A 15,959-nucleotide genomic window follows, 5' to 3' on the forward strand; every position below is an offset into this window, starting at 1 on the left:
TGGGTAATTTGAGCACTATCACCGGCGAGGGCTGAGCCACTTTCACGATGGTTCGATCGCAGAGGAGACGAAGTTGCAGGAGCTGGATCCGTCAAGGAAAGCAACGGAGGAAGCTATCACGATGGTTACGACATGGCTCAACCATTGAGAACGAAGTGAGCTCGGTGGTATAACGGGAGGAAACTTTCCCGTCGACGACGATTTAACTTTTGTTTTAATTTTATTTTTAATTTATTTTATTTAGGGTATAAATGTAAATCAATATCTTATGGGTCATATAAACTGACTTGGGTTATAGGAGAATAAAGGAAGAGGGTTATGTCTCATTTGAGAATAATATCCGTAGACTATAAACATCAATTTACTGTGACAAAAGTGGTTTGACTTTAGGTGACTGAACCCACAAATTTCGGGATTAGAAACCCCTCTATGAACCTTTTTATATTTTATATTTAAGTTTTGACACCAGTAAAATTTACTGCTGGGACCGCCACTGCGGGTAACCGCGCTAAGACTATATACAATAGATTCAACACACAACACTCTCCACATCATTTTCTCTTTCTTTCACATCAGTTTCTCTTTCTTCCACTTAATAATTCAACACCCACTTATTTTTTATACTCTACAAGGATTTGTTAAATAAAATTCAACAACCTATCCTACCATTTTTATTTTCCATATTTTTATTTTGTTGTACATCTTTTATTTTGTAATTACATATTTATTATTTGTTTAAATTAAATTAAAATACTTAAAAACTATATAATTGATTAATTATTTTATGTTTAATTTTAAAATTTCAATAAAAATATCAATTATTATAGATAAAAATATAAAGAGCTATTATTAAAAAATAGAATTACAAAAACTTAAAATTCAATACAGTACATTAATAATCATACAACACAAATATTAAAACACACATAGCATAATGAGTACAATAAACTCAACTCAGAAACTTAGAAATATTTCTAACCACGGAACATTATTAATTTTCGCCATATGTGTTTGACTAGATTTACTTGCAATTCGTGATGCACATTTGAATCACGCAACTCAGATCTAGCACGAACTTGATTTTCAAATGCAGGTAACACTTCGGTCGAGAATGTTTGTGGTGCATTAGATCCACTTGCCTCAGATTGATCATAATCAGTTCACTGTTGAGCATATGTATCTCGTTTATCCTCGGCAATCATATTATGCAATATGATACACGACCTCATTATGATAGCTAAATCGGAAATTTCCCACAAGCGAGCTGGTTCGCGAATGATTTTAAATCGAGCCTGCAATACTCCAAATGCATGTTCAATGTCGTTCCGACATCCCTCCTGAACTTGTGCAAATAAATTTTCCGGTTCACTTTGAGGAAGCCTAATAGATTTGACGAAAGTAGGAAAAGAAGGATAAATACTGTCAGCTAGATAGGTCGTTGGTTCACGAAGAAGTCAACTCTTGAGTATTTCCTTATCTCCCCGAGTATATTGTCCTTTCCACGCTTTAGGACATTTTTTTCATTCCCAGTGCATGTAATCAATACTCTCAATCATCCCCGGGAACCCTCGCTTTTCACTAACCTGCAAAATTCTTTAAAGATCATCTTCAGTTGGGGCTCTGAGATACACTTGCTGGTACGTTTGTAACCTACGCAAGCACTCCAAAACTGTTGTACCTCCAATTTTGATGTATTCATCAACCGCGTCGGCCGCCATACCATATGCTAACATCCGCATGGCTGTGGTACATTTCTCTAATGGAGATATACCTTCTTTATTAGCTGCGTCATATCGTTGAGTGAAGTAATCGTCACTTCTTGATAGGTCCCCTACGATTCGGAGTAAAACATGTTTTCGCATTCGAAATCGTCGACGAAACATTGCATAGTCATATGTAGGTTGATTTGAGAAGTAGTCGTCAATCAATATTTGATTTGCCGCTGCATGATCTCTCTTGTGGTATCTTCTCTTTCTACAAGGTGGATAATTGTCCTCTATTTTCTTTCGACGCTCCCTAAACTGGTTGATAATATACCTTTCTTCAATTTCAGATTGTCTTTTGTAAACTTCAATATCAAAAAGAAGTTATGACGGATCCATATCAAAAGGAATTTCTGATGGATCCATTTTGGTATTGTTACATCAATGAACGAACGAGTCCATATTTATAAGACGATAAAACCAATGGATCATGTTGAATGGTTGGAGGATAAAATTCACATTAAAGAAAAAGTCACAGACACTAGACAGTATTATTAAATCACATCAGTAGCTAGAAGATAAGATTGATGGAAAAGTCGCGGGCACTTAAAAGCATTATTGAATCATGTTAAGTGGTTGCAAGATAAGGCTATACCATTTAAAGCCAAAATTGACGGATAACATTGATGAAAAAGTCACGGGCACTTGACAGTATTATTAAATCACATTGAGTGGCTAGAAGATAAGATTGATAGAAAAGTCATGGGCACTTAAAAGCATTATTGAATCATGTTGAGTGGTTGCAAGATAAGGCTATGCCATTTAAAGCCGAAATTAACGGATAACGTTGATGGAAAAATCACGGGCACTTTACAGTATTATTAAATCACATCGAGTGGCTAGAAGATAAGATTGATGGAAAAGTCACAGACACTAAATAACATTATTGAATCATGTTGAGTGGTTGCAAGATAAGGTTATGCCATTTAAAGCCAAAATTGACAAATAACATTAATGGAAAAGTCACGGGCACTTTAAAATCATGTTTAGTGGTTTGAGGATAAGATTTTATATTATTAAAGCACTAGGGTCGGCCCGCCCTACGGGCGGGATAGTTTTACCGTCTCAAATCCTGACATTACATTTATAGTGGTTGATATTTTATGTTGAATAGTTCGGTAGACAACCCTCTTTCTTTGTGATATAAGGGATTGTTTGTGCTTCGTGCAGGATTGGTAATTTTATATTTGTGTTTTGGTTTGGTCTAGCTTATTTTACAAATGGGGTTATTCAGGTTCTCATTGTGTGACAAATGTGTTCCATAGAACTATATGTATATTTTGGGATGAGTTGTAACAGAACATGTGCTATATGAACATATTTTCAAACGTCTTTAGTTTGAGATGTTTCAAGTGATTGATCATAAGTAGAACGTGGAACATGTGATGAAAATTTATGCTCGAAATCTGGTTCTCAAATTTGAATAATTTGTCCATTGTATTTGTGTGGGTGTATTGAAGTACATTATAACTCATCAATAATTTCAAATTATACAACCTGGCAAAACCGTTCACCGCAAAAACCTGGCACAGTAACAACAAACGGTTAGTTAGTGTTCTGTGTGATGAATAAAACAGAGTTCTGAGAACTTTGGAGAGTTTTATACAACCTCTGGTGATGATTGATAGAGAAAAGAAACTTGATGGAAACAAAGGAGAGGTAAAAGAGCTTCGTGGAACATTTTTCTTTCACTCTTGGAAATACTTATTCTCCATGTGAAATAACCTGAGATGCATGTAAATGTTCAATCTTAAGAGTAGGTTCATGAAACGAAAAAGTTAATACATAGATAATGAGAGAATGCGAAGAGTGTTCTATAAGAAGGCTTGAGGATATATATATATATATATAGCTTTACCGTCGCTGCAAGTTGACATGCTATTTTGGGAACCCTCTATCATCCAGCATCTGTTTCTTCACAGCAAATCCAGCTGTCGTCCAATAAGATAATGATCATTCATATGAACCCAACAAACAACTATAAAAAGCCTTCTAATAAAGGAAATCATTATACATCGAATCCACTTAGCTCATACTTCGGATTCCGAATGAGGAATTCTTTTAAAAGTGTTTAGCAGGTGGTCGGTGACAGAGGCTTGGATGGGAGACTCATGTTGCAATGAAAGAGTTGATTATGATTTATGAGTTTGCAAAATACCAATCATTGTAAAGATATTTACGAAAAGACAATAATAGACCAACCTTATCACTCAGAAGTCATATCGACGCCCATGATTTCAACAGCGGAGGAGGAGGCGAAGACAACGATCTGAGAACAAAGGCCAGGCTTCAAATCGGACAGCTATAGCCATGACTCTTCCATCTTTGCAGGAGTCTATTGAGAGGAAGAGAGGAAGAGTGTACTGAATCTGTGAGAATCATCGAGGTGGAGGGTGCTATTCATAAGATTATTGTGTTGTGAAAACGGAATGAGGAGATGTTTTTCAAGCAGGAAAGTATACCTTTTTATAGTAGCAATTCCACCGCCTCCCAGAAGCTAAGATCGCATTCAATAGAGATCATGGGGTATGGATTAAAGAAGAACTTGAAGAGGGTTAATCTGTAACCGGTATCATTCAAATCGATAGGAAGAAGATGAACGAATCACTCTTTGAATTCAGTTACAGAGGATGGCGGAGAAACACACGGGTTCAACCCTAATACCAAAACGCCAATTAAGCTGCGTTTTCGCTTAATCAAGTTATGGATGGGCCACAAACGATACGTGTAAAACACAGGCGAGCCCAACACGCCCCACACAGACGCATCTGCTACGCATCGTTTCATTAAACATGGACACGTGTCACGCCGTTGACGCTCGAGTTTGTGCGCTGTCATCCCACGTGGCACAACAGGAGAGAAGGAAACTGTACTTTATATATAAAGATAACAAGACAACATATTATTAAAGCATCAACTGACAACAACATTATTAAAGAAGAGAATGACAAACAAACATTATGAAAGCGTGCAGGGCCATGACACATACAAGAAAAGAGTGGTATGATGCAGATAAGCATGGACGTGTATGATGCAGACAACCACTTTTGACCACAATTAATTTCCAAATAATTCATTGCTCAACTGTTGGAACATATCTTTGCTCTTGTTATTAAGATGTTCTTTTCACTTATTTTCAGCTACATTTTCATCTTCTTAACCCAAGTTTTTTCTTTCATCAATTAGTTTACCTCATCTTGCCTTTGGTTTGCCTCCACTTGCCTTTGGATTGCCTCTTTTCGCTTTTGGTTTGCCTCCTCTTGCAACATGGCTAGTTTTTCCAAGCGTTCAAACTCTTGAGCCTTGATTTATTTGAATTCATTAAAATCTTTGTTGACCACTTCCAAAACTATGCCCTTGCCTTTTTTTTTAGCTTTACTTTTTGCTGCATCCCTTTCCATTGGACGAGCAATGGATCCTGCAGAGTTGAAGTCACTAAAATCACTATAGTGGGCTCTCTTAAATCCACTGCTTTTAGAGCCAATGTTCCCTCCTACTTGACTACCATAACGTTGTTGATCATGGACAGCGATCCATTCTTTCATTAAATTGAAATTTCCGGTACCACCACCTAAATATATTTCTTGCGCTTTCACCAATACATCTTGATCTGACCACCCATTTTGTTGCATACGCTTAGCGTTATCGTAAGCGCCAATCCATTTAGACAATTTTTTGTTCATGTAGTTGTAATGAATTCTGCATGAAACTCCACCACGTGGAGGATCAAATGAGCAATGCTCATTACAATACTTAGCAATTTGCCCTAAAATGATTCACTTTTCTGGTTTCTGCCAACAACGCTGTCTGTTCCGTATTTGATCCATAAACTCAGTAGCACCAAATTTTGCTCAGTTGTCCATTTGAGGCTTTTCGGGTAGCAGGGGTTGAACTGTCTACACCAGGAGTTGCTTCATTAACCCCAACTATACAACCAAGAGTCATTTGTGTAGAAAACTCGGAAAATTCGGTTGATCCAACATTTGAAGAAATTCATTATCCGTCGGAGTAGAATAATAAGTGGGTAGTTGAGATGAATATGACATCGGTGAACCGTAATATGGATGATAGTTTGGGACAGCATGGAAAATTCGGTGAAAAACCATAATTTGGTATATTTTGGGGTTGGTTAGGGTTAGGAAACTGATTTTGAAATGAATAGTTGTTGGGATTTGGATAGTTAAAAGGGTAGTTTGAAGGGTTTTGGATATTATTAGAATGTTTTTGTTGGGATCCATTTTTCAAAGAAGATAGAAAATATTGAAACGAGAGTTATGAAAGGCTAAAGATGATTTTTTTCTGTGTCCAAATCTAATGAAACAAGTCTCTCTATATATATAGTATGAAAAATGATAAATTTTGATTTTTTTTTTTTAAATAAATATTTTAATATACAATAATTGAATCAAATAATATAGGAAAGAAAAAAGAAACTTAAACACAGTCAATCAAGAAAGAGTTGCCATAACAACTTTATCTTTGACAAATGAAACTGTGCCACTACGGACTGTCTCTCTTCTCCTCAACGAGTTTAATTTTTTCAACTGGTTGTTTGCCAGCTAATCTTAAACGGACGATTAAAGACCACTGCACTTTGTCAACTGTTGAATTAATGTTTTCAACAGGTCATTGCACTTGGTCTAAGAGCATGATTAACCCTGATCTTAGCCAAGGTTCTTAACTCATGATTTGACACTTTCTTATACTTTTCGGTTAAGATACGGCTCTTATATATCTTATTTAAGAGACGGTACTTAGTTAAGAACCGTCTCTTAACCGAAACTAAAAATTCCAGTTAAGAAACCGCGGTTAATAATGGCCTAAATGTATGATTTTTACTTCAAGTATGGTATATATTATAGTTACATATATGTTTCTATGCATTATACAAACATAATTGTCTTGTTTTTCATCAAATCAATTATCTCAAAATGTAATATGTTTTTGTATCTTCTTTTATATATTTTGGTTTGTTAAATAAGTGTTTTATTTTTATAAATTTTTAAAATAGATAAATTTCCTAAAATAGAAAATAATTTTCATTACCAAATACATCGTAACATTTCACAAAATTATAAATTTAACAAAAAATTAAACTTATATCTTCTTTGACTATAATCAGGAATTGTTTTTTTTTTATTTTTAAAAGTGAACTATCAAATATCAAACAAATAAGATTGCTATATATCTACTTTATTAAAAGAGAAGTTATGACTTTTTTTATGGGTGATATTTTAAAGTGGACCATTCCTTAGCTAGTAAACTATTATTAATCATTAATCACTTTTAATTAATTTATCCTTAATCATTAATCAAAATATTACTTGTTTTAACAATAAACCTATATCCAATGCCGATGATAATTTTCTAAACCATGATGGAAAAGAAAATAATTAACGGGATTCATATTTTCGGAGAAGAAGATGTTGCCATGGGAAAGCAGATGGATTGAAAAAAGCACATTGAAATTCACTGATCAGGCATACAAAACAATTCTTCAGTCAGTAATGATTTTAAAACAAAGAAATATAGTAACAGAGATATGAATTTTTGATCTTTAAAACAAAGAAATATAGTAACAGAGAAATATAGTAATCAACTTCTCGGTGATTCTCCACTAATTAATGGTTCCAAATAAAACTTCTCACATCTTGGTTCATACTCGTTTGATAAGAATTATGAAAATATTGTCATGTGTACGAACATACTAATCTGGAATCACCTGAATACAAAGTGAAATAGTTTCTTCTTCGTAACTCCTATGAAATTTATTCAACTTCCTGGTTATTCTCCACTAACTAATGATTCCAAATCAAAATTCTTACATCTTGGTTCATCATAGTTTCATAAGAATCATGAAGACATTGTCATTTGTTCGAACAAGCTAATATGGAATCACCTGAATATAAAGTGGGTTAGCGTCTTCCTCATAACTTCTATGAGATTGATTTAACTTCCTGGTTTTTCTCCACTGATTAATGGTTCCAAATCAAGCTTCTTACATCTTGGTTTATCCTGGTTTGATAAGAATCATTAAGATATTGTCATATGTCCGAACATGCTAATTTGGGATCATCTGAATAGAAAGTGGGATAGCTTCTTCCTCATAACTCCTATGAGATTTATTCAACTTCCTGGTCATTCTACACTGATTAATGGTTTCAAATCAAGCTTCATACATCTTGGTTCCTTCTGGTTTGATAAGAATCATGAAGATATTGCCATATGTCCGAACATGCTAAACTGGAATCATCTAAATAAAAAGGTGGATAGCTTCTTCCTCATAACTTTTATAAGATTTATTCATCTACCTGGTAATTATATACTGATTAATGGTTTCAAATCAAGCTTTTTACATCCTGGTTCATCCTGGTTTGATAAGAATCATGAAGATATTGCCATATGTCTGAACATGCTAATCTTGAATAACCTGAATAGAAAGTGGGATAACTTCTTCGTCATAACTCCTATGAAATTTATTCAACTTTCTGGTGACTATATACTGATTAATGATTTCAAATCAAGATTCTTACATCTTGGTTCTTTCTGGTTTGATAAGAATCATGAAGATATTGCTATATGTCTGAACAGACAATTTGGAATCATCTGAATAGAAACTGGAATAGCTTCTTCCTCACAACTCTTATGAGATTTACTTAATTTCCTGGTCATTATACACTGATTAATGGTTTCAAATCAAGCTTCTTAAATATTGGTTCCTTCTGGTTTGATAAGAATCATGAAGATATTGCCATATGTCCGAACAGACTAATTTGGAATCATATGAATAGAAAGTGGGATAGCTTCTTCCTCATAACTCCTAAGAGATTTATTCAACTTCCTGGTGATTTTATACTGATTAATTGTTTCAAATCAAGCTTCTTACATCTTGGTTCCTTCTAGTTGGATAAGAATCATGAAGATATTGCCATATGTCCAAACAAGCTAATCTGGAATCATCTGAATATAAAGGGGATAGCTTCTTCTTTAATATTCCATGAATTTGACCGACCTTTAGTCATGGTATATTAGTGTTTTATGATATATTTTATCTATTTTGGAGTCTATATAGCATATTTATAGGTTCAGGAGCTAATGGAAGAAATAAGCCTGGGCGTACTGTGTTCCATTCGGGTTCTGGTCGGGTGGAACGGTTTTTCGGTGTTTCGGATTTGAGAATATAAACACCATTCGGTATATTTGATTTTCCGGTACGGTCTCGGTTCGGAAGTCTTCGGGAACGGTTCGGTTCGGAGGATGATTTCAAAATCCTTGAAGATCCGAAATTTAAATTGTTCGGTTCGAGTCCAGTGACTTGTAACCAAAGTAACCGAAACAAACAAAAAAAGATCCGAAAATAACATAAAAAAAAACTTAAACATCCGAAACTGGAAACAAATTCAACTGTTCAAATAACAACCAAATTCAAAGATACATAAGTTTTCAACACAACCAGAACATAAGAACCAAAATGAAAACAATCCTGACATAGCAAAATGAAAACAATCCCGACATAACCAAAATGAAAACAATGCCGCATAACAAAGCACTAAAAAACAAGTGCAGATGATTCAAATTTCAAACATGAAGACAATCTTCAAGACTCTCTTACTCCAACATTGCTGCATCTTCATTCTCTGCAAAATGGAATTTAGTAACAATGTTTAAAATGTACAATTATATTGTAAGCAATAAGAAAGATAGATTCAAGTAAGAACTAATATTGTTACCTCTTTCAAGTTTGTCATCCTCTTCAAGATTAACAAGAACTTGTGCATTTGAAGGCACTCGTGTTTCCACACCAAGATCTTGTTTCATCCACTGCTCTGAACACATTAAAACCTCAACCATAAAATGAGTAAGACAACTCCTATGTGGCTCTAGAATCCTACCACTGGTGCTAAAGGCACTCTCTGAAGCAACTGATGACACTTGCATTGCTAAAACATCTCTAGCAATCTCAGACAACACTGGAAATCTGGTTGAGTTCGTCCTCCACCACGACAGCACATCAAATTCCATTCCAGCCATCAACTCTGGGTTCTCCACACCTTCTCTGAGATAAGTCTCCAATTCATCCTTTTTCTCTCTAAGCCCAATCTCGTTCAGCTTCTGGTTGTATCTCACTTCAATCCTCTTATAACCAGCACAGTCATCCACCATCTCAATGTTGCTAGGCTGCTCTCGAGAAGACTGCGATTTGTTGCTAGGCTGAGATAATTGGTCATCTGGATCAAAACGATCTCCATGTCTTGCACTGTATTCTTTGAACAGACTTCTCAAGACCGAAATCAAGGACTCGTACACCTCCTTGTACTCGACAGTGTCCAGCCCATACAATTCCTCAAAGCACATCTTCGCGAGCTCCAACTTCTTGGTGGGATCAAAGACAGTGGCAACCATCAGCATCTTGGTTAAGTTCTTGAGACCATCCCAATACTTGTCAAACTTTTTGAACATTTCTGTTGCCTTCGTCTGCAACTCAGAATCATAGCTTTGATGAGTGCCATCAGGTTTGTTGCAATGGTTACGATCTCGCCATAACACTTGTGTGCATTGATGAGGAGGACCAACCCTTGTAGAACCATTCTCTAACTCACTGAAGTAGTCATTGTACAACCTGTCTTCTGCCTCCATCTTGTCAAATGCCACCTTAAATTTCAGCACTGTTGTCAACATCAGATACGTTGAATTCCACCTTATCTTGACGTCCAAAGGCAAGCTTCCTCTTGTGATCTTACCCGCAACAACCTTTAGCTCAAACGACCTCAGTCTATTCGTATGCGATCTGACATAGGCGATAGCGTTACGGATAACAACTACATTCTTGTCTATCTCTGCCATTCCATCCCTCACAATCAAGTTTATTATGTGAGCACTACACCTCATATGCAAAAACTCACCATCTAAGACAAGAGACTGCTCAGACACCAAGGCAAATGCTGTATGAAACTTTCTTAACGCAGAACTATTCGCAGTAGCATTGTCAACAGTAATACAGAAGACCTTATTAATTCCCCATTCAGCCAAGCAGTCTAGCAAAACAGTAGCTATAGTCTGATCTTTGTGATCCGTGATGTGCTTGAAGCCTATGATCAGTTTCTTCAAGCGCCACAAAGTATCAATGTAATGCACTGTGACCACCATGTAACTAGCACCTACAAAGAAAAATTATACAATGTTAGTAAGTGATAGAAGACATTGCTAATGAAAAATTAATCAAGCATGTTGGTAATGTATAACCTGTTGTTTGAGAAACCCATATATCTGTTGTGATGGATACACGTTGCTTATTGCACAAGAACCATCTCTTCAATGCCTCTTTCTTCTCTAGATAGATCTTTACGATGTCCTTAAATGAGGTCCTTCTTGAATGAGGACTGTACAGCATTGCCTACAAAGTACAAACATATAAATCAGAGACATAAATCTAAAGATTGTATTAAAATAAGTAAACAGCAAACACAAAAGGAACACTTAAGGAAAGCATACCTTTTTACAGAAATGCTTCCAAGCCACACTGTTAACAAACGCTAAAGGCAACTGTCCCAAGAGAATCATCTCATTTGTGGCTTCTCTGAACACAGCTTCAGAAAGCTTACACATCTTGAGCTTCCCATCTTCAGCAATGCCTTTTTGTTTCTCTTTTTTGCTAGCTAACCACGCTTGATGGATTTTGCAGATTTCTAGATGCTTCTTCAGGTTTGTGGTCCATGATGTGGTGAGACACGAGTATTCCTTTTGCCAATTGTTGCATAAGCACCTGTCTCTGTCCTCCTTAGTTCTTGTGTAATGCTCCCATACTTCTGATCTTGTTGGGAGGAGCCGCTTGACTTTTGATGGTAGAGAAGTCACTCTGGATGGTTGAGAACTTCCTTCACATTGTTTCCTTTTGCTTTTGTTGCTATCTGGAGTTTGAAAGTCATCTTCTTTGTTACTGGTTTCGCGATCAATAGATGATGTCGAGTCCATCTGTTTCAATGAAATCAAGACAAGAGATGATTAAGTCAAAACCAATTTCGATTTCAAATCAATATAAAAAAGCCTACACATAAAGATTGAATGAAGTAGTCTTAGATTAAAAATATTTAAGCAAGAACAACAATGACAATACTACAGAGCGAGTGGCTCTCCGAGTTCAAATCAATACGGTAAGCTTCTACCTAAAAGATTAAACTAGTCCTAGATTAAACATATTTAAGCAAGAACAACAATAGTATCGATATAATTCAGACCAACAAGAAGAAGAAGGAAGAAGGACCTGTGATTGATTACTGGAAAGGTATGAAGCAGTCGAATGGAGAGTACACTGATGATTTATAGTGGCCATCTGCAGTGATTACGGGGGTGAATCGAGGAGCTTTTGTGGGAACAAGGTTCCACCGCCAAAGAGAAGAGGAACAGGCGAGATGTAATCGAGGAAAAACAAGATGTAAACAAGGAGACGCCTATATGGCTACATGTGGTTTCATTAAAGCCGGTTATGTCCGGTTTTTGATTCGATAACGGTTTAAAACCGGTCCGATCCGACCTCCGAACATTTGACATTACAAAGCCCAATAGGTGTTTTTTGTCAATACCGTTACCGATCTGACACCGGTTTTTCGGTTCAGTTAGAGGTTTGGGTTTGGGACCAATTATAAACGCCCAGGCCTAGGAAGAAAGATGATGATTTTGGAGCATTTTGGAGCAATTTAGAGATTACACCGAGAGGACCGTATCGACCACCCGAGGTCGACAAGGAGAGACGCGCCGATACTTAACTGCAGAAGCCCGGATTTGGTCACAGCCGACCTGAAGCCCAAGACACCATCTATTTACCAAAATGCCCCTTACGAGTTTTAACCTAATTTTATAGTATTTATGTCTTACCTATGTATTTTGGCACATACACGATTTTTACAAGAGTTTTCTAAAAGTTTTTAGACATAGTTTCTTTGTTTTTGGTGAGAGAGAGTTATCATTGAGAGCTATCTTGAACACCATCGTTTTCTATTCTTTGAAGCTTTTTATATTTACTATGATTCTGTTTAGCTTGGCTATGTCTGAGTAAACACCTCTGTTAGATTTAGGATTCAAATAGGTTATGAGGGATTAGCCCCAAATATGAATCCCTGAGCATGTCATATTCAACTTAGGAGATCATGCTTAATGCTTGTGAGGAGTAGCTAAACTACACATGATAAAAAGATAACATCCTTGGATCTATCTTCCTTGAGTTAGGAATTGCTAGGCGCAAGCGAAAGCATGGTCTAGCAAATCTCTGATGAACTGTTATCAGCCACACGCTTAAAGCTTACTAGTAGCACATTGATTGATACTCCTATAGAGTAATCGATCACTAGACGTGGGGCACTGTTGATCGACATCGGTTACAGCACACCGATCGATGCCTAATCTATGATTCGCCAAAGGGAGTCTCATCGGTTCTAGTAATTGATAGTCATAACGACAGTTAGGCTATTGCATATTTGGGTTCTTTAATATCATGCAAGCATCTCATATAGGCATTCATACTACTATAATCCTGAAAACCTGAAAATCATTCTTGTTAACCCCAAATCAATCAATTGAGTAATTGTCCTACTCAAACCAGTTTCTAATTTACTTGTTATTTACTACTTTGAAATCTCCAACCTAACTTAGTTACAATAAGATCTAGTGATTCCTTAGCTCCCTAAGGATTCGATCCCTAAATACTACAATTTGATCTCTTTTAATGAGAGTAAAATTGCTATAGAGTAATTTGAGCAAACTATCAAATTTGGATCGTCATTATATTTTATTTAAGTCTAGGTTTTGTTACTTTAAAATTTGTTACTGATAAAATTTTCTTTCTTTTATTTTAAGTTGCATGCTCAGCATAACTAGAAGCAAGGAAAACAGTGAACTTTTGTCTTCTGATCTAGCTGCTTTGGAACTTTCAATCCACAAACAGATTCGTTCCGCGTCGATCAATACACCCGCTTTTGCATCGACCGATTTTCAAAGCCAATGGAGTACCAGCTGGCTACCTACTTTGCAAGCTCTTCGAGTACTCTCTTACTAGAGAAACTTTGCAATGGCTTAAGAAACTACCACCAGGATCTCTTACATCCTAGGATGATGTCAAGAATGCTTTCTTGATCAATTTCTTTGATGAGGCATGCGTAGAAGACTTGAGGAGCAAGATTGCTACCTTCATGCAGAAGCCTACAGAGCCTTTCAGACGCTGTTGGGTTCGTTTCAAAACCTATCAGAGAGACTGTCCACACCATGGATTCAACAAAGTGCAGCTGCTTAGTACTTTTTTCAGATGATTAGATCTGGTCTATCAGATAAAACTAGATACAGCTAATTAAGGAAACTTCAACACCAAGAATCCATAAGAGGCTGTGAGACTTATTGAGAACTTGGCAACTAGCAACAGTACCAAGAACACTGATTTTGAGAGAAGAAAAGCGGCCAATGCCCTAGGAAAGGAGCAGTTGGACAACATGCAAACCAAGTTACACAGTGTTAATAAGCTACTGAAGAAGCAGGTTAGCTTTGCTGAAGAAGTAGAAGCTGTAGAGACTGATGAGGAAAGATATGAAGAAGAAAATGTGAATTACATATAAGGATTCCAGAGATAAGGGAATCAGAATGGGAACAAGAACTTCTATCGCAACAGTCAGAGGAGCAACTACAATCAGAAATTACAGTACCAGAAACCCTTCATCAACAGCAATTACAATAGCAACAAGAATCTCAACAATTCTTTCTACAAGAATCCACCAGCACCTACTCAGGAGAGCAAGATTGGAGCAATGCTTGATTCAGTTCTAGAGGGTCAGCATAAGCTCACAGTGGATTTCAATGGGAAGATAGATGCTGTGTACAACAGCTTGAATGCAAAGGTTGACACCTTGAGCACTCATGTGAAGAAGTTGGAGACATAGGTGGTTCAGACATCAGAAGCTATTAGAAGGCAAGAAACCTTCATCAAAGGGAGAGATGAAGATCTCATCAGACACCACATCAATGCTATTGTGGTAGATGATTTCTAGCAAGTGGATGAGAATGGGAATCCTCAAAGAAGAGACTTTGAAGCCGACGACTCAATGAATGTCGACAGCCATCGATCGACACAAGATGAAGACAATCGATCGACATGGGAAGAAGATTATCGTTCGATGCTCGAGATACCACATCGATTGATAGAGTTTATGAGGTCTACAGCTACGAGCAAACCAGTCTGGATTATGACATATGCAGAGTTTGCAGCGAAATACCCTAACCACTCCACCCTTTCGCCGATCGATCAGAAGAAGAAGAAATCAATCACCCTACTGCTACACCCATCGATCGACATGACCAACCTATCATCGATCAATGTGACACTACTAAACCCCGAGTGCAGATACCAATAATCGATGTAGCCCTACTCAATGCACTCAGACCCCAACCCAAACCTAGAGAAAACCCACTAGAAGAGGTTGAGGATACATCAGATCCTATGGAGATAGAAAAGGAAAGTGCAAAGAGGACCTTAATAAAAAGGAAAGAGAAGGTTCCCAAGCACCTTAAAAGAGAGGCTAATGCAAAGAAGTTGGAAAACTTCAAGAAGAGAGTTCTAAAGGTCCCAATAGAGAGATCCTTTGAAGAAGCAGACTTCACACACATGTTGTAGATGTTCTTAAGAGAAACAAGAGCAACAGAGGCTGACATTGAGAAGATTTTCAACCAGATAAGAGATGATTTGAAGAAGAAGATTACATTGATGAAGAAGAGTGATCCTGGAGAGTTCATTATCTCATGCCTAATTCATGGCATTAAATTCTCCCATGCACAATGTGATACAGGAGCATCAGCCAGCATCCTACCAAAGGTTATGGCAGACCACCTAGGTCTGAAGGTAGAACCTACCAAGGAATTATTCTGCTTTGTAGATTGTTCCAAGACGAGTTCTTTAGAAATCATTAGAGACCTTGAGGTACAGATTGGCAATGCCCTAGTTCCAGTTGACCTCCATGTCCTAGACATCAAGTTAAATTGAAATTCTTCTTTATTACTTGGAAGAGCATTCTTAGCCATTGCTGGAGCCGTTTGAAATTTGCAAACAACCCAGATGTGTTTGACACTGATTGACCCGAAGATTCACTACGATCCAGTCAAAGTTGTCAAGCCACAGACGTCCTGCAACCAGACTCTAGATGAAGCTAAACTCGTAGCAAC

General features: G+C 36.9%; 1 long non-coding RNA gene and 1 pseudogene across 3 annotated transcripts; both read right to left on the reverse strand.

Annotated features, from left to right (window-relative positions):
• Positions 1-857: 857 nt before the first annotated feature.
• On the reverse strand, positions 858-2,102 carry LOC108857930 (uncharacterized; annotated as a pseudogene).
• A 1,044-nt stretch (positions 2,103-3,146) lies between these two features.
• Positions 3,147-5,436, reverse strand: LOC130499719 (uncharacterized). Of its 3 annotated transcripts, XR_008938607.1 has the most exons (7): positions 4,955-5,436; positions 4,226-4,630; positions 3,966-4,132; positions 3,778-3,871; positions 3,622-3,694; positions 3,373-3,488; positions 3,147-3,286 (listed from the first exon to the last, which is right to left on the reverse strand). It is a non-coding gene; the product is annotated as an uncharacterized LOC130499719 (long non-coding RNA). The 3 variants fall into 3 exon arrangements; XR_008938606.1 differs by having other exon boundaries at positions 3,800-4,132; XR_008938605.1 differs by having other exon boundaries at positions 3,778-4,132.
• Between the last annotated feature and the right edge of the window lie 10,523 nt (positions 5,437-15,959).

The sequence above is a fragment of the Raphanus sativus genome, chromosome 9 (genome assembly GCF_000801105.2).
Source record: "Raphanus sativus cultivar WK10039 chromosome 9, ASM80110v3, whole genome shotgun sequence".
NCBI classification, from domain to species: Eukaryota; Viridiplantae; Streptophyta; class Magnoliopsida; order Brassicales; family Brassicaceae; genus Raphanus; species Raphanus sativus.